Raw genomic sequence first — 20,297 nt, forward strand, 5'->3', positions numbered from 1 at the left:
CCCATAATGTTGTGTGCGTTGTAATATTTTGACCAAAACTGTGCTCTTACCCTGCTAATTGAACCTTCACTCTCTCCTCTTACTGGTGCAATATGCAAATAATGAAGATTGGCCACCAGGCTGGTCCAGTTTAGCCATGGAATCTCCCACACTAAAATGACAGGTGTTTCAGTTTCATTGTCTAACCCCTGTACATATAAATATTGTGCGGGGCAGATGTAGCAGAGTGGTTAGAAGAATGGCTGGTTCAATCCCCAGTTCCAGCTGTCTCATTAGTTGGGTCCTTGGGCAAGATACTTCACCATTCTTGCCTACTGATGGTGGTCAGAGGGATGATGCTCAGCTACAACCACAACAAATTTTAGTTCAAAATCTGTAAATCTGACTGAGTTACAGCATTTTTTTATGTTTTGTGAGATCAGTTTGTTGTGATGTCATCTTGAATGGAGTTTACTCCAAATAGTAACAGTAGCAGATCTACACCCAATCATTTTATTTAAGTTTAATTAAAATCTGTGCACTGGTTCATTAAATATTTGGCTGCTGCTACAGAGAGAAGAAAAAAAATCACACGCACAAAAATATTATCACCTCTCACCGACGGCAGCTGGTGATAACTTATACTATGTTATTATAAGCAGTTGATTCCAACAAATTAGCTCCTAAGTTCACAATAAAAAAGATCTGATTCACCCTGTCACTGTGGAAATACGTAGCTGCTATCATCATTTGTTAAATGATGCAAAGATAGAATAAAATAAATGAAAATTATTTTCTGCACAACCCGGTGAAAGAAGCGGAGCTGACTGGGTGACTTCACGTCCTCGTAATGGTAGCTGACAAAACTGTAATGAGAGAGCGTGCAGCGGTGTCATCGACTCGGTGGAAAACTCATCGACACCCAAGGTTGGTCCTCAGAGCACTTCAGAAGCACAAGCTGCAACCAAAATGACCACTTGCATTAAGTTGGGAACATGACGGATGTGTCAAAATGAAAATAATAATCACTCTGTCAGCATCGAAGATGAGGCCAGCAGACTGGGTCAGTCAAATTGATCTCACACAATCAACACTGACTTTTGGCTTTTTTACACTGTCACAATGTTCCCCTTTTAAATTTTCACCATGATGGCTTTCCACTGTGTGCAAAAAAACATCAAGTCTTTCTTTTTTTGGTCTAATTATTGAGTGACTGTGCTAGCCATGGAATTTTGATTAAATACCTTTATGTAAAAATAAATAAGAGCTCACAGTATTCATAGTTTATTCTAAAATACAAAACTGAAAGTTGCTTTAACTAAAATCACACTGTATGAAAACATAAAATCATTTTATGTCTTTTTTTTTCAAAGCCACTTGGAGACATTTCCAAGGCAACAGGTCWGGGTAAATTGGTACTTTTTGTAGTGAGACAGAGAGAAGTACAGTGCTGTGTAATCGACTGTGATACACGGACAGCAGCACCATACAGAGAATTCAAAAGGTCACAGCAAGAGGCTTTTTGAGGACTACATTTGTATTACCTGCAGTACTGTTTGCATTTCATCTGACTTGCGAAAAAAAAAAGGCTAAAAAGCAGAAACATTGTAGACCATCGCAGTCTTAAATACCACACCTTTAAACACTATATTTTTGTTGGTTTATAAAGAGGTGAAGGTGTTCATTTTTTGTGAGATTTAAACAAACAAACAGACAATAAATAAATTAAATAAACATTTGAAAATAAACCTACAGGTGCATTACATAACGAATAGCTCAGTCTTAATTCTGGTGGAGTTTTTTAGTCATTCACAGGCACAAAGTAAACCATTGTGTCCTGTTGCATGATGATAACAATGACATTAAAAAAAGACAAAAAGAAAAGGAAAAAGAAAGAACAACCATGCCAAAAGATTATAATTTTAATATTCATCATTCAACCTTTTGTCTTAATCATTTACCTGTTCAGTGCACAGAGTTAAATAGCGACAGAATCAGAACAACGTCAGCCAGTCATAAAAATAAATCATTCAAAAATGGCTCAGTTGTTGTAACGACTATAGCACAAAAGCAATTGTGCAACGTTGGATGCTACATTTCTCAAAATCACTGTTAGTCAAAAGTCCAAAGAAATACTCTAAAAAAGCCAAAAAAAGCTTTTAAAAAACAACAATTTAAAAAGTGATGGTAAAAATGGTGAATGAAGCTTGCAGTTCTCTGACAGTACCATAACTGAAAGTTAAAAAATGATTAATTTGGCCCATCTGAGGTGTTGAGCCTGCATGATTGCATTACACACAAAGTTAAAGAGATGGAGCCTCCATTTAGTGAAGAAAACCACCAACGTTTTAGAGTTAAATATGTTCTGTAAAGAACTCAAAGGACTTTTGAGTACTACTCAAATAATCAATACTTTTAAATCTTTATTTTTGTGAGGCTTTGGTCTGAACTCCTCCATACTGTAACTCCACAAGCCCCACTTGTGTCTCAGATCAACTCATTTTTAGGCTGTCTCTTTAAATCCAAATGASGTGCTTCTCCAAGTACACAACAAAATTTATTTAATGGCTACAAAAATGGATTTTGCCTGATATGTCCTCTGTAATAAAGTACTAAACACAACAATTACATTTGTAACACCGCAGTAGCGATGTAATAATGTAATGAAATTGGACTTTAAAATGTAATAAAACTGCACTAAAACCACATTTTGTAATAATTGACCCAATATGTATTAAAAGTCTTCAACACATTTTGTAATACTGGCAGSCACATTAYGTAATAACTATTACATTTTGCMGTRATTGTTWCAAAAYGCGGTATTTGCTCTTTCTAGAAATGATGATTATGTAATAATGTGATGCATTATGTGAGTTTTACAGAATCTATTTTAGTTTTTTCAAAAGCTCAGTTTCAGATTTATTTAACATGTCTGAGCTGTTAGAAAAAACATAAACATCAAATCTTCCATCTTCCAACCAGCTCTGCTGCTAGAAATGTTTTCCCAATCTTTTCCTCCTGCTTTGTGCTGTGCCGTTATCTCTGCGGCCGACAGTTCAACTGCAATTATTTAATTATTTATTTTTTATTATCATAATTTGAATAAGTAATAAGTCAAAAGTGGGACATTGTATATGTGCATGCATGTTGGTCCTCAGGTAAGACAAATGCGCTGTTTTTCTGCACCTTGCACATCGCCCTCTTGTGTTGGTTAATACAGAGTAATCTGGCTATGAAYTGGCAACTAAATGATGAAAGATTTGGCATTTTAYTGACCAAAGTTTCAAAGATTTAAATGCTCAGTATCTGCAACATGATCATTATTACACGTGTATTGATTAAAATGAACACAAACACTGGTTTGTGATCATTTATTACATAATGCATCACATAATTAAATTATCATTTCTAGAAAGCGCAACTACTGTGTTTAGTAACAATTGTGGCAAAATGTAAAAATGTTATTCCACAATGCAGCTGAGAGTATTACAAAATGCTTTGAAGACCTTTATTACATTTTACATCAGTTATTACAAAATGCGGTTTTATTGTGGCTTATTACATTTTGAAGTCCAATTTTATTGCATTATTATAACTGTCCAAAAAACCCAACTTTTTGTTTACTTTGGGTCTGTTTGCTTTCCATGTTCAAGTCACATTTAAATTGTTCAAAATGGTAAAACTTTAATTTACTGCATTGTTTAAGAAAGTTGCCTTTCATTCACCTTCACCTGAATATGATTTTTACTTACAGTAATCAGTCTCAATCTGTGATAATGAGCTACTGCGTTGATTTGCTCTTCAAGTGGTTAAGTGAAGCACTTTGGCCAATTTTAGACATGTTTTGTTTGAATATTACATGCATTAACATCAAGTTAAGAACACGTCTAAGAGGTTCTTCGAAAAGTCTGATTAAGACCCCGTGACTAATGCAGCCACTTTTCCCACCAAAGTCACCAGAAGTGTAGTTTTACTGCTCAGTTCAAGGAAGTGATCCTTATGTAAGATCAGAGGGTTCTTTCAGTTTTTACAATTTCGTATTGATCTGTAATCCCATTATCTTCTACAGAACCTCCTGAAGAGATGTGTGCAGCATAAGGAGGCCTTTTCATTTGTGCATGTTTGTGTACATCTTTGGTAATCTCTTTTTGCAGACTCTCAGCTATTGATCAGTCCCGCAGCCTACGGCACTGAGATTCTCATATTAACACGGACTGAATATAGATTCAAAGTCAAGGAACTTCTATGACTGACAGGGCAGGGCTGTCTCTGTTCAAAAACCTGCAGCTCACATCTATTGGCATAGCAGCTATGATTAAATCATTGTTATGGTTGGTCCTGGTACTGCAAAACCTCACTGCCCTGCACATCAAGAGAACAAACAAAGAAATTCAATCCAATACACACTTGTATGTAATCAGCAACATTGGCTGTAACCAGAAAATAGCTAAATGAGGACTTTCCAGGTGCAGAAACAGTAAAATCTTGAACCATGCACACCTATCYAGACACACTGTGATGTTTAAATGGCATCCTGTGACTCCTGTAATTCTTGTGCTTCTCTCCGCCCACCTGTCGGTCAGGCTCTGTGTGCAGTAACTCAGAGAGGAGACGAGGCAGGGGGAGACAATTACCTCGCCTCCATCTGTCTGCATGTGAAGTGTGTCCCCCTATATTTGCAGACAAAARCAAAAGCAGACACTCTGTGTCTGAAAAACACACATTTATCATCACAAACAACTGCCTTTTATTGGTCATCTCCCTCTCCTCCTTTTGACACTTTCTAGATTCAGAGGGTCCAACTGTCATCAAGCCCGACCCTTTTTGAAGCATTTTCTCTCCACAATCCCATCATCAGCATCATACAAACCACAGCACCTGGCTGCTGGCAGAGTGGAGGCTTCAGGCGGTGTCGCCAGGACGGAGCGGGCGTGTTCACTCTGATCTTGGRTGGGTGGGATAACCCAGTCCAACACCTGTGAGGTCCGTCAACACACACATTTTTATCAATTCCTTTTAACTCACTCCAAGTGGTTGTTGTGTTCTTAGACTTGCACAGTGAAGGCATTTATGTCCTGTTCTGTTGTTAATGTGGGTTTTTTTGTAGCCGTTAGCAGATTAAATAGTTGYTGTGTCACCGCTGTGTTGTGTAGGTCTAAAAACAGCATTGCACCAGGAATAGTTTCCATGGTTATGTTCGCAGCAGTTCTCACCCCATTAGGCAGACTAAAATGTGGTTCTTTTTCCAGCTTCGATGAGAACATTTTGCATTAAGAATATTAACACTTTTTCACCAAGAGGCTAATTTGGTTTTTAAAACATGTGCTGTTCATGGAGAACGCTGTGGCTTTGACGAGGCTCCTCCATCTCTCACTCTTGTATTMATTTGCAGATTAACAGAATGTTTGCATGCAATTGTTTTAATCCAAATGACAAGTCACGAGAAACTGATCTTTTTTTTTTAAATGGTGCTCTAATCTGTTTGCATGATGCTTTGCACTCTCCTGAGCATGGRTTACACAACGAGAGTCCTTGATATTGTTTGAGAAAACAGCAGCAAACAATGGGTCATGCAAACGCGCAGAGTGTTAAAGTTTTAAACGTGCTGAATTAGCCTGGCCCTTGCCTTCCTACGCAGTTCCGCTCAGTTCTAGTTTCCCTTCTCTGCTCCGTCTGGGATTTCTCCCATAGACAAGGATTTCTTCAGGAGAATTTTCACCCAGGCCAATCAGCAAACAGAAGGCGGAGTTTTGAACAATGCCGATTTTCTGCGCAGTGTCTGCTAGTTAGTTTAGCATACAGCAGTGGAGGAAGTGAATGAAGCCAGTCCGTGTTGATAAGGCTTCCAAATTAAATTATTTTTGTCTGACTAAGCAGCAGCTCTCATTTACAGTCGTCTCGGTACTTCTCTCCTCTCAGTAGGGTTGTTTACAGCGCACGCAATTTCCAGTTAGTTTCTTAGCTTAGCCTCCTTCACAGTGGAGCTGGCRTACRCATACGTTGCTGGCCAACCGATCCAATCATTTTAAACTTCAACAGAGGCCACGCTTCCAGCAAGAATCACTTCTCTATAGCCGAGAGTCCAGACCCTCGTACGAAGCAAAGCAAAGGACAAGGGTCTGGTTTTTACCAGGCTAATGCTGAATGGTTGACTCCGAATGTTAGAGTTGTAGAAGTATATTGACATAGATGTTCATCCAGAGATTCATTTCAGGAAGCTTAGTTTAATTTCATCCAGCAGTTCTTGAGATATTTTGTCAAAATAATGAAAAAACTAAGCAAAAACCCAAACTTGGGGATAACATGATCTCCACTTTATTATCAGCTGAAGGCAATAAATTCAGGAAATAGTAAGTTGTAAAATGCAGTGAAGGAAAAGTTTTTTTTCAATGCTGTGTCACTTTTCAGTTACCCGTATCTACTTGTTGGTATGGAAAAAGGATGAATGATCTTTAGATTAAACGTCTCCCCAGAGGTCCTCCTTAACAAGGCTTCAGTAAAATGAAACAAAGACAAGAACGGGAGTCTTTGATCAATATCTTCACATCAGCCATGAATGCAGCCATTTGCAAAAGAGAATCCCCAGTGATGGGTTGTGTTTGTGCAGCACCATTTGTGTGTGTGTGATGGAGAGATTAGACATGTGAGCATTTGTCTCATGCTTACACTCATGCAGAAGTGACCTAATGCATCACTGAGACTCTGACAATAGCAAYACTGACAAGCAGTCAGAGAGAAGTCTGGTGGGATTCCTCTGCATCCTCAAATATAAGAGAAGTGACTCTCAGCTAGGTTGGGGGGGTAGGGGTGGCAGAGAGAGAAGTGTAAAATCACCTTGCCCAAGGGTACAACCTGCACAGATCAATATCTAAAAATTGATGCCAAACAGYGAGCAGCTACACATCTGGTGTGGGAACGCAAACAGAAAGACTCAACAGCAGCTTCTGTTATTTTAGGAGAGGAGCTCAGCTGCTAAAATGTGACACTTTTAAAGTGTTCGAAAATATAAAATATTAATACATATATATTTCTACAATGTGAAAACTTTTTCAATATTTTGATTATTACAAAACACTAATTACAATAAAATTATCATTATTTTAACAAGTTATGAATGAAAAATCCCTCTGTAAAAACACTATTGGTAYATTTTGTTTAATGCTAAATCAACACATTTTTTTATTCAGTGTATGGCCAGAGGAAAAGCTTTCCATTGAGTGTGTGGGATGGAATAAGTAGGATTAGCAGGTTAATCCAGTCATGCTTCTACACCATGATGTCTGTGTTGTGTACAGAAACTGATAACTACTTTAAAGGAGTATTTTTCGGAGCACGTTTTGGATTCAGATCAAAACACTTGATAGAAGTCAGTCCGACTTTGGTTGACATTTATATTTATTTTCTGCAAAATGTGCATTTTTTTTCCATCTTTTTGCCCCCAAGACATCGTTTCACTCCACATTCTYAGTGTGTATTTATGTTCAGCAGCAGCCATAAAACCTCCACCCTGTCCTTGCACACCTTGGACCCATTGATGCATTTGATAGGAGCTGCCAACGGTCGGACTCGATTTGGCTCATTTTTCATCCTTTTTCCTCCACTTTGACTCCCGGCAAACAGCCCAAGAGTGTGTGTGTGTGTGTGTGTGTGTCTTTAGATCTGAAGCAGAGTAAGAAATAAAGAACTGAATGTGTTAGCATACATGTGTGAATGTCACTCAAAGTCAGTGACACCTTAAGTATTTGGGTGTATACTTGCGTATTTGTGGATTTATTTGCGTGTAAGCAAGGAAGTGAAGCAATGATTCACCCAAAAATAAACTGACTMAGAGTGACAAGTGTCCTTCCCCTGATGTCTTTTGATTGAGGTGACAGTGCAACTAAACAAACTACATTAAGTCAGCTCATGTCAAGTGTCCAATCTTATCTTCAACTACCAAATAAAACCTGACGTGCACAGTTACCAACTGATGCCCCCCATCAAGTGCCGGATCCTTAGCTCCTCTCTTCATGTGGCAATTTTCATCAGGTTACGATCAACAAAGGGAAAGGTGCTCTGCAATCCAGTGTGCGTTTGGCTGATGGGCTTGTGCAGCAGAAACACAATGGAGAGGAGAGCATATTGAACACATGCAATCACAGACATTGGTAGTCTGTTCTGTGACTCCCACCCAAGAGACCAAAGTGAATAAATGGAGTGGAGGCCAGGGGAAACAATAATCAGAGCTGTTATCCCCCCACCCCCACCCCCCAGCTCCTTTTGCCGTTAATCTGATGCAGACCAGTTTCCAGAGAAAAGAGASTTCAGATGGACTGCTTTGTTTGTGGTGATGTGATGCCATCCTCAACACCTTCATTTGTGGAGCGATCACGTTGATTGTATGCACTTTTTTACCCCACCCCCAGGTATTCAGTCTTGAATCATTGTTGCTAATTACATCCAAATTACTGCACATTTATATCAAAATGTGTGCCTTTTTTACAGACTCCATCTTAAAAAAGGGGGATTTAGGCCCTTTGGAAGTGATTTGTTGTCCTACAGTTATCAATACACAGTACCTTATAACCAGCATGTAGAAAGAGACAAAAGTCTTCAGTCAAGCTAAGCTAATGGCTAATCAAAAAAAGGACCAGATTTATATCATTTAGGATTTTTTTTTACTCATATTTAGGTAATCTTACTTACAAGAGAGACCTGTGACAACTTCTCAAAAATGRCAAATCAGTGTAAAGAACACTGCATTACTTAATACTATCACTTAACTACACAGATATGTATMATTCCACTGGGAATTTGAACTGTATAGATGCTCTGGTCAGATGGACAAACACATTCACATCAGTACCATCGAAAATATCAGTTTTCTCTAATTTCTATGATGTTTTCTGAAAATTTGGGTCAAATTATTTGTGATGGATCTGCCAAATGAGGTCTGGAATCACCAACTACAATTTGTTGGTCTTCATTCGCATTTAAAGAGACAGCCTCAAAAAGAGTTGATCTGAGAGATAGGCTTGTGGAGTTACAATAAGGAGGAATTCAGACCAACGCATTGCAGTTCCACCATATAAAGACCTCAACTGAATGATTTAAATGTGAAAACTAAGAATTTAAAAGCATGATGTGTCTCCTTAAATGTCAGCATTCTTTACCAGTAGATAATTTGGAAAAAGGGCAGTTTTTTAATCTTGAAAATCAATAAAAAACAACAACAAAGAAACCCTGTTTGACTCAGCATTAACCTAGCTTTGACAAAGACTTTGGCAGAGTTGTAAAGTAACTAAGTACAAATGATTCTTTACTGTACTTAAGTAGAATTTTTGGGAATCTGTACTTTACTTGAGTAATAATTTTTCAGCCTACTTTTTACTTCTACTTACGTTTTTACACATTTATCTGCACTTCCTACTTAATACAATTTCTAAAAAGGTAAGAAGTAGAAAGTCATTACTCCCATTTCATTACAGCTTGTTTTTAAAAATATTATCCTCCTGGAGAGAGTGAATTTAATTGTGGTTGGATGAGAAGTATACATATATATAATTTTGATCCTGTATTAGTTTGTATACAGTCCGTCACAGCTGCAAATAACACAAATCATGCCACACTCCAGCAGAACATAGCAGATATACTGTATGCATCCTGGTACGAAAATGTCTGTGGCATGAATATATAACAGGTGTATTGCATCCTATTTTTTTTAACAGTAACATTTTTATATGACAATATAGCCATTTTGGCCTTTAGAAAAACGTTTTTTGAGGGTATCAACTCCCAATAAATGTCATTTTGGGAAGTCTAGCCACTCATTTTTACTCAGTATTTTTACTTTTAATACTTAAGTACATTTTATGTCAGAAATTTACTTTTGATACTTAAGTACAAAATATATTAGATACTTTAAGACTTTTACTCAAGTAATATTCTTAGAGGAGACTTGAACTTTTACCAAAGTCAATTTATGATAAGATACTTGTACTTTTACTAAAGTATCACTTTGAGGTAACTTTATACAACACTGGACTTTGGCCACTGTCTGTTCTCCCTGTTGTACACCTGATGTAACAGCTCGTAAGGAATTTACTACTGGTCACTATTTGACTCACCATCACTCCAGACATGACGAGACTTTCACTTTAAGTGAGAAACATACGATGTAATTTCAGAAACAAAATGTGATTTTGTCCCATGTTTAGTGGTCAAGACCCAACTGACAAGCTGAGCTGGCTGCTGCAATCACCCCTAAAGACTTTCCTGGTCATTATACCCCCASCTTCTACCACCTATGGATTTCAGCATTCATTCTTTCTGTCATAGCAAAATCTGTCCCCAGGCACAAGTCCAACTAAAGGGCACTGAAGGTTGAGTCACATAACTGTAGATTTATTGTAGAAACAGAGRGAGACAGCAAATGAATTAGTTTTATAGCCCCCAGCGTGCACGAACCATTGTCACTACAGCTGCTATAATATCTTGTCATTCACACAACGCTGACTGCCGGCTGCACCGCAGCCACCAGCGCTGGGAGAGCTTCCATGTTCCAAGAACAGAAAAYGATGATTCTCGTCCTCGCGGTGATGATAACATTTGGAACCCAGGGCACGRTGGAGGCTGGGTGAAAGACTGTCAGGCTGGCAGCCATTGTCAGTCAGCCGCCGTCACAGAAAGAGGGCAGAGTGCCAGGACGTCTGATGCCTCACTGCACGTCTCTCTGTGCCTGACAGCTGCCAGCGCGACCCACGAGCCAGGGAGGAGTYGAGAGGAGAAAGTGACGGGGGCCGTCATTTTTGAGGTCAGCTGCCATGTCAAAGTTCCCAATGATGTGGACGTTGGTGGGAACACATGCTTGTCAARTATATAGTCAAAACTGACACACTGGGACAGAGACTCAGGAACACCCTTAGTTCAATGTTTTATTTTGTACATAAGAACACAGACAAACTAATGAAAACCATCTAAGTGTTATCATTCATTACCCAACATGCTTGGCTGCTTGATGGAAAACTATCTTTTAGACTTGTTCARTAAAACAAACAAATAAAATATAAGCTAAAACAGGATTGGTGGCTCTTAGCACTTTGGGAACATTGAACCTCCTATTACGCTGGATGAAAAAGCCCAAACCTGGACATTCAAGAGTCTCTCAGGTATCCTTTTAGTCTGAAGCATCTTTGAAGCCAATTAAAATAAATATTTCCACAAAAAAAAAGGTCCGGTGAAGGCTCAGCCTTCCAGCAAAAACAAAAAGCCACAGTTGGAAATGYATTGCTGCTCTGAGGATGATTCACAAAAAAATAAAATAAAAATAAATAAAAATCTCCTAAACCCACATAAACAGCACTGACTGTCAACTAAACTTGTGATCTATTTTCATAATTTGTCAAGTGTGGTCTCTGAGGCTTAAACATATTTTTCAGTATCGTTGATGATGGACTATTAGACTCTGTATTCCTCTGAGTGCCCTGTAAAGAGATTTCATTATGAAAATAAATTACCTCTTTTACACGCTGTAAGTGAAAAGTCTAACCATCTATAAACACTGAGATGGCACAGAACAAATAAGACCAGTAAAAAAGCAACTCTAATTCTATTTTGCTCTTTTTAAATTTTTTTAATATTATTTTATTTTTTATTCCTGCTGTCTTTATTTATAAATTCACCTACCGTCTAACTCAATATTTTTTTCTTTCTTTCTGGAGCAAATCTGAGGTTCACATTGCCTAAACTGCATACAAAGCAGCAGCTCAGTCAGGTCAACTGAGGGATAATGAAACACCCAGATGTCCTTCCATGAGGCTATGTTTGTTTTCCCTCCCGTCACTCTCAGCATCATTTTATATCTCTCTGTTTTCAGGGCGCAGCACATCTTTTCCAAAATCTGTGCATGTCAAGTGTTTACTGCAGTGTCAGCTCTGGATTTGCTGAATGCATTAAGCCATAACAAGCAATAAAACCAGATTTTCTGGGCATTTTCTTGTGTGTTGTGAGTGCACAGTTTTTTTTATTTAATTTGCAACTAATGATAAGAGGCATTCATASTGTTGGAGAAGAACATTTGTGAATTCATCCATTTTATTTTTAGGATTTGCATTTTGAGCGGTTCATTTAAAGGGCAATTTTCCAGTTTCACAGTTTGTCTTTAACTCAGTTGGGTTTAAATTTTGTGGACATGAAGTACAGTTAGAAAAAGTGGAAGAACAAATTGCACCATGTGAATATTTTTTTGTGAATAGCACGGTAATCATCTTAGCTTGTGATGATCTGTTAGTAAATGCACTGCAATATAAACTCCTCACGTTGAAATCTTGCAAGATAAAAATGAACAATCCTTTTTTTTTTTTTAAAAGGGACATACGATGCAAAAATCCACTTTTTTTATCCGTTAAATGCATTTTGTGTACTTTGAGTCTCTAGAAGTGCAGACAATGTGAATTTTAGTCTTTCTTGGTGCTGTGTAAAAATCTTCATACGTATTCTGTTTGGGTTTTATTTTTCAGCCCATTTCGTTTTCTCTGTTCTATAAAGACATTTTCTGAAATATGACATGAAAGAATTTGCAACAGAACTTCTAAATAAGGTCAGGACTCACCAAATACAATCTGGTGGGGCAGGGTGTAAAATGCTTTATTTGAATTTAAAGAAACAGACTCAAAATGAGTTGATCAGCTCATAAAAAGGGTCAAAAAGGGGCTTGTGGAGTTACAAAGCATTACAGTTCCACTTTATATAGACCCCAAACTGAATAATTTAAATGTGAAAAAGAAGGATTTAAAACCACGGCATGYCTCCTTTAAAAGTTCCTTGTATGGGTGACTAATATTCTGTCATTATAAAACCAGCTGGCAGCAGGAATTTACAAATTAAAAACAGGTGTTGTACTTCACAGAACTGATATGTTAGGTCACATTTCCCCAGTCCTGGTCCTCGGGGCACACTGTCCTGCATGTAAATGAAGATAAAAAACAACAAAAAATAAATAAAACAAAACTAAACGTCTATACACATCCAACTGCTTACTAAGCATTGAAAATAAATTTCTCTCTATTCCTGGCAACATACAGCCATCTTTAATTAAGTGGGCAAACCTATTTGTATAAATAAAATTCAACAGAAAAAAAACATTAACAAATTTGATTCTAGTTTCACTATCTTTTCATTAGTTTTAAATGACTTCTCTTTCTCAAACAAAAAAGCCAAACGTTTATCAAATTAAAGTAAGTTTTAATGTCAAATTTCTGCTCACATAGTAAGTTTCAGTTTTGATATACTTTTACATTTGCTCACCTGTGCACACATTATCGCTCTTAGAGCGTAATGWGAAGCTAAATATTTCACCTGTCTGTGTAGCAGCTGGCACTAAAGAGCGAAACCTCAGGCTATATTTGACTAATTATTTAGCAGCACTTAATTTGTTCAAGGGCAACTTTACAAAGGTGTGCGTTTTCTCTTTTAACAGTCTCTTGCACCTTTTGAGCGTCCTCTGATTTTATTTTTATGCATATTGTGGATAATTAAAATGGATCACTAACTCTCTCTCATTCAGAAAAAAAAACATCTCCAAGAAAATGTGTTATTACGGGCAAATTAGCTGCTTAGTCATGGTAAAATAATGGACAGGGGGAAAATGATTTTTTGAGTACCAGATCATTCACTGGAGTGAAAACTGAAAAAATGAATGTGTTCTTTCTGGAACTCATTAAAACAATCATGAGTTCCATTTTTTTTAAAAACGCTCATTTGGAACACTGCTTTGTTTGTACATGCTAACCGAAGCTAAGTGCTCACTGAAGCACACCCAGCTAACTTCCTGCTCCCAGAACTGGCCGAAAGGGTTCTTTRGCAGGAAGTGAGCTCACACTTCAGCTTTGGAGCACAGCTGAGATACATACCAAAGTAGCAGCCTCTCAGTAGGCCCATCATCATCACCTGAATGTCTTTTGATGCGAGCAGCGACTGAGTCCACAGGTAAAGCATTTTTTCCTTCTCTTCTCAGCGCCCTCAACAATCTGACTTGTCAAACAAATTGCTCCTTGCAGCTGTTCAACAATCTGCCTGCCGAGCTGAGAGTCACGCATCGCCGCCGCCGCCGCCACCACCATGGCCCAGTTTCCCCCTCACTGCTGTGTTTCTGCTCAAACACCATAAGGACGGCTGCAGCACCCATAAGTGGCGATTTAACCAGACACCCATTCAGCACGTTCRCAGTGAAGGACCTTTTTTATGTGGATTCCAAGTGGTAGTGATGCGGCACAATCTGCTGCTATTCATCGAAGCGTCTCGCTGAAAAATCTGTACTCTGATTCATGCAAAAATAAAAAAATAATAAAAATAATACATTCAACAAACAAAACACACTTATTTTGTTCTGGAACGTTATGTTTTTCACTGTTGAAATTTGCTGTGAACCATCTGATGAAGCATACGTCTGAGTGAGTGTGCAACTCTTGCACCCTGTGGATTTTTAAACAAAGGCAACACAAAACAATAGCATTTAGTCATGCTAAATTATTTTTATTCTATTGTCTTTCTGTCCTGGCACAATGAATTTAATGTAGTCCAAGTAAAATTTAGTTTGATTTTAACAATGTTCCTGCTGTCTGGCATTGATGGATAGTGTTCTTTTCCATTATTTAAAAAAATAACTACTTTTCTTACCCAACATTTTATCCACTTCCTGTTTTCCAGCTGCGGTACATTCCATTTTCTTCTGTTTTTTTTTATCCCAGCTGATCTTTAAGTCTTATCTTTTGTTCGAGCCAATTTCTCTCAAGCCTTGCTTCTTGCTAGAATCCTAATTCTCATTACATGAACTATTTCTTCCCTTCCCACTCCTTCCACTTCCAGATCTCCACTTTTCCATCTCCTCTCTTGTCCTTCTTTATCTGACCCTTTTACCTTCTCCTTAGATGTTAACATTCAGGCAGTTTTTCCCTTCTAACCCAAATAGCAGAGTTTTGTCTTAACTGCTTTCCCTTACGGGCACAGCCTGGTTACTGCCAGAAACAGGTGTTTAATGTTTCGTGGGGCTTTGCCTGGCAGGCTGTGGACAGAGGGGACAACCTAACCAACTGTTTCAATGAGCCTTGGTAAGCACTGAGTGATGATGCGCTAAAGATTTTGTGGCAAGACAATCTARCATGCAGCACGTCTATTTATCAACAGAATACAGCTACCAGAGAGAACTCCCTTTTAGTACACTCTCACAATCATTAATAATATTGATGCTGATTTATAAAGAAAAGATGTGATAGATTATATAAGCATTCTATTTTTCTGCCCAATCTAACAAAGCTTCTCCACATGAGGAGCTATATGATTTAGTTTCATGTGCTGTTAATTTAATGCAACCAATCTGAGCTCACTGAGAAGCTGAACGGCCRAAATTAACAGTTCAGTGTGAAAATCTCTAACATTTGCAGCTCAGAGAGGTGTTGCGAAAGAGAATTCATTTTCAGTTGTTCTGACATTTAATTTCAAGACCAGCTCTGTCAAAATGGGATTTTGTGATACGCAAAATGAGGCTGGTGTTGCTGATGCCTAAATTAAAACATCCTCATTGAAACCARCTACAAACTACAGAGCAATCTCTCCAGATTACACATCTCGCTGTACTGTTTATCACATGGCCCAAAAATAAAAAAAATACAATAACCAGAACAGAAACAATCCTGTGATAAATACAGCAGCAGCCTACTCTTTTCTGTGCTAATGCTGTTATTTGCTTGTAGTTTCATTTTTGTTAATTACTCCATATCCTCATTTGTTTCATTGATTTAAAGAATATGTTTAACTTCACAAAGAGAAAAATAATGAGCATCTCCCCCTCTGGTGTCTGGTGCGGTTGGAAGATGCACAAACTGCCATTTTAGGCTCAGGTGAGGCAAAGTGTGACTGTGTGTGCAGGGATRACTCTTTTTATTTTCCTGTGAGTTTTCAAAACTAATGAGTGCYGCCCACTATTATGACATTTAACAAAATTGTTGTTTTAGGAGTAAACAGCTGCTGCTAAAAGTGAGAAAGCTGCACACAAACAGAGCTGCTGTTAAGGCAGGAGGAAAAGCTGAAGACCGTGAGGTTACAGTTTTACATTAAACCACCTGTGGGGACGGTTTCTTTGTGCTGATCTGAGCTGGAATTTAGAACAACAACCACACACACACACAAACATGTATCATGCTAAAAAAAAGTCATAACTTTGATCTGGTTAACAGCTGCGCCCCATAGCATGATGCACTGTATACATGGCTCCCAAAGTTGGGGTTGTAACCCTTTTGTGTGTCATRAAACATCAAGTGAGGGTCCCTGTGATTTCCAGACATCAGTTTAAATGCAAGCAAATTGTTAATTGAATATAGTCACCATGATTATTAAAGAAATACATAATAAATGAATAAGAGTATCATCATTCTGTTTGCTTATATTGTCCGTGTGTCTGGTTTAACAGCATTATTAACCAAGTTTGGACATGTAAACTTGTAATATCTGAGGTCACAATTTTTCTGCAGCTTTGTTGTGGACTGGAAGCTAAAAGGTCTGAAAACAAATGGTCTAAAGGATGTAATGTAAATGCAAAATATAAAATAGGTGTCCATTTTGATACAAGAAACATATTATGAAATTTTGCTTCCTATAAGAAGCATCCATCATTTTTTGTACCTACACAGTGTATTTGTAAAATTCATTTGCTTRAAGGTTAATTAACTGTGGCATCCTACTTTAATCAAGTTGACTCCAACTGTTTTTCAGTTTTAGATGTGCAYCCAATGATTATTAATATGGACGTTAGAAATGACGACGAGTACTGGTGGTGATKACTGGCATGGATATAGGCAGCAAGACCAGCCGCTGATGCACAGAGCCTCGAGCAGACGTTACATTTGTACGATGCATCAGCTGCGTCTGGGTTTTTTCTCCTGAGACGGGTTTGTTGGATAGAATGTGCCCGGTTGGTCTGAAACAGCTCCACTCTCTTCAAACTGTAAACATAAACTGAACTGAAATTGTTTTTTTTTTTTTTTATCAAGTTAGAACTTGAACACCACTGACATCCTCACGTTGCCACTCAATGCTATAGCAGATTGACAGGCTGCATTACTAAGCATATATTTATTGCTACATTAAATATAACACACAGGTTGTGTGGTATAGTGACATTGAGTGGCATAAATTGCAACCTGAACAGTTTCCATTTCACACATTTATTCTATAAGAGAAACTGTAGTGTGAAAAATATGAGGCCCACTTTAAAGCCTGTGATTAGTTTGTCTATTCCTGAACTGCAGAAGTGTCGTTACTCTTAAACATTCTGGTCTGGAAAATGTTACAGTTATGAAACTGTTGCAAAGAAAGATTGATTTCAGCCAACAAAATGATTTTACTTAAAATGTGTTATTAGGATTATTGCTACAGCTACCAAAATATTTAAAGTCGGTGTGTTTTAATTAACTTCGACTTAGCAGTTACATTTGTTTTTCACTTTGATTCTTCCCTGCAGTTCTTGTGATCAAATTACTTCTTGTATTCTAAATAAATACATCAAAATGTCTGGTTTTATTTTGTAAACCTTGCTATGAATATTTGCATTTAACCTTTAAATTAATTGAGATTGCTTAAATTCATCCAAAATCATTTTCAATTTCTATTTCAAGAAGCTTTAGTTGTGTTTTATGCTCTTTAGTTTTGCTACATTTACCTTTAAGGCACTCTTTCACCATTTTTTTTACTTACAGTTTTTACAAAACTTAACTTTTCACTACTGTTTGTCTAACCGGCACATATTGCCCACAGTACCTGCACTTGTGATAAACTCTGCAGCCTTCCAGCACATCAACGTGTTATTTCCCCCATTTAACGACAGAAATAATTTAAAAAAAACAGGACGAGCACAGTTTGTGCAGAGTTCACYCCAAAGCTCATGATCAAAACCAAACATGATTCAGAGGCTGAACTCATTTGGACTCAAAAATCGAACATCAAAATGTTGCTTATAAACTTAATGGATTGTTTTTAGAAATATTCTTTCTACAAATGAAATGTAACTTCATTAGGCATATTCTGTGGTGTGTGTGTGTGTGTGTGTGTGTGTGTGTGTGTGTGTGTGTTGGGCGGTGGGGAGGGGGGATGAGTGCAGGATGAGAACATAAGCAACTCTCATTTTGTCTATAATTTGTTTTTCCTGGTATCTATGATGTAATTCTGATGCTGCAGCTCAGCTTGTAAATATACCTGAATTTTAATTGCAGTGATTTCTGTAAAACAGTTTTTTATTTTCAGTAATGGACACACACACACACTCAGACACACACACACACACTAATTATGACTCAAAACATCAGGAAGGGTCAGCGGAACATGATAATTTTCAATGTCAGGAGTCCAAYGTTTCCTCTTACCAAAAAGACATTTAAAAAAATCTTGCTTCTGTGTTGTTTGTTTGCAGCACAGTTTGTCACCTTTAACTTTACAAATTTGTTGCTGCTGTGAAATATTTTCARTGTCAATTTGTCACCACTTATTTGCCTGATAAATGCTGTTGTTCTGTCACAAAGGGGGGAATCGTTTTCTTTTTTTTCATAGAATTTCTCCTTCCTTCATTTAGACATGAGTCAAAAATATTTCAGCATGCCATTAGTTTCCATCCCCTCTTTCATGTCTGTGTCAGCGCTGGTTTCTGTCAACGCTTCAGAGAGAAAATATGGCAGAAGTCGCTCCGGAGCAGAGATGATGCAGCTCGTCTCAAAGCGTGGACTTGATGCTTGTCATCATTTTTCTTGTCACGGTTGTCACCAGTCAACTATATACTATGATGAGCTGTTTCTTTTTAACWACTATCAAACACGCTTCATCATCTTGTGTTGGAAATGGAGACTGACGGGCACAAACTGGGTCAAAAACAGGTTGGATTAAAGACAGACGAGACGCCATCAAACACGCCACTAAGAAACCACTTTGGACCTCAGCTGTTTCCAACACCTGCTCCGCTACAGAAAATACAGGTGTTACAGTAAATAGCTTGTTTTTGAATGTTCAAGCTCCCTAAAAAAATAAAAAATCTAGGATTTTAAGATCTATATTTAAAATGTGATTTTTTTAAACAGCATGTGAACTGACACGTTTTGATCCAAGCATTCCTGGGAAACAGTCGAGTCTTTGGTGATTTTTATAGACTTCCTGTAAACACAGGAGGCTCTTTGATGGATGCAAACGGTGAATAAACTAGCAGACAGTAGTGCTGCAGTATTTTACCACTGTAAATGCTTCAGATGTGCACAACTACGTAGCATACTGCAAATATTCCATATCTCAACTAAATACACATTTGAAACTTTATTTCACACACTTTAATAAAGCTGTAAAATATCTGAGCTACTCAAGTGCTGCAGGCAGGATGTGTGTTAGTTTAAAAGAAGTACGTGAGAACACCCCCGCCAGCCCACCCCCCCTCCTGTGTTTGGCTCATGCCCGTTCTAGTACTTGACAAAAAAAAGTGTAGAAGATCCTATTAACTTCTGCACCAGTTGAAAAAAGTAAAAGGTTTGTGTCGGGGGGGAAATACAGTCTGAAAAGAGTTTATTTCAGATGTTTTTGTTCAGGTGTTTGTTAAAAACTAAGCAGCAGCCCAGGAGTGTTCAGGGAGCTCAGCGGGGAGGCCTTCAGAAACTCAAGCTTTTTTCTCTCTCTGGTAGTGTGGAAAATGGAGTCGTACAGTTCACTGGATGTTGCCGGAGAACACAGACAGTTTGCCTGYGTTTCAGTGAGACGTTAAAGATCAGTGATGTTCAGATGAGGGCTGATATCCTCTTGATGATTTACTAAAAAAAAGCTACAAATAAAACAAATAAACCTGTTGGTTCAGAAAATGACTGCATACTGCCTTTAGAAACTTCAGCTTGCTTTGTGTTCTCCTTTTGTACTTACAGGAAGTTAAACTAGACGGCTAGATTGTCTTTAAGAAATGATGTGYTCTTATTTTTAAAGTTGTCTCTTTTTTAAAACGTCTCTTTGGTGAAARGGGAAGATTTTCCTTAAATTAAAGAACACTGGTGGGATTTTTGTCTTGTACTCTGTTCAGCGTGACAAATTTGTAACATTTGAGAAAAAAAATTCAGTGGCATCTACTGAGAACTGGCATCAACTATTATTCAAAATGAGTGATGAGGAATTTTGGGAAGTGGTGTTATTTCTATAAAATAAATGTGAACATTGGACAATGTTGTCACTTTGCAAGTTKAATAGAAGTATTAAAACTTTACAACTTGGGTGGATCTGTGGTGCCGTTTGTAAAGTTACACAGTCAAAAATTACCACCAGTATTTTTG

At 37.8% G+C, this 20,297-nt stretch overlaps 1 protein-coding gene across 1 annotated transcript in view; it reads right to left on the bottom strand.

Moving 5' to 3' along the window:
• The window catches only part of alk (ALK receptor tyrosine kinase), a gene marked incomplete in the record, with an annotated part of 370,289 nt that overhangs the window by 219,174 nt on the left and 130,818 nt on the right, over positions 1–20,297 (bottom strand).

Source organism: Austrofundulus limnaeus, unplaced genomic scaffold (assembly GCF_001266775.1).
Source record: "Austrofundulus limnaeus strain Quisiro unplaced genomic scaffold, Austrofundulus_limnaeus-1.0 Scaffold2, whole genome shotgun sequence".
Taxonomy (NCBI): Eukaryota; Metazoa; Chordata; class Actinopteri; order Cyprinodontiformes; family Rivulidae; genus Austrofundulus; species Austrofundulus limnaeus.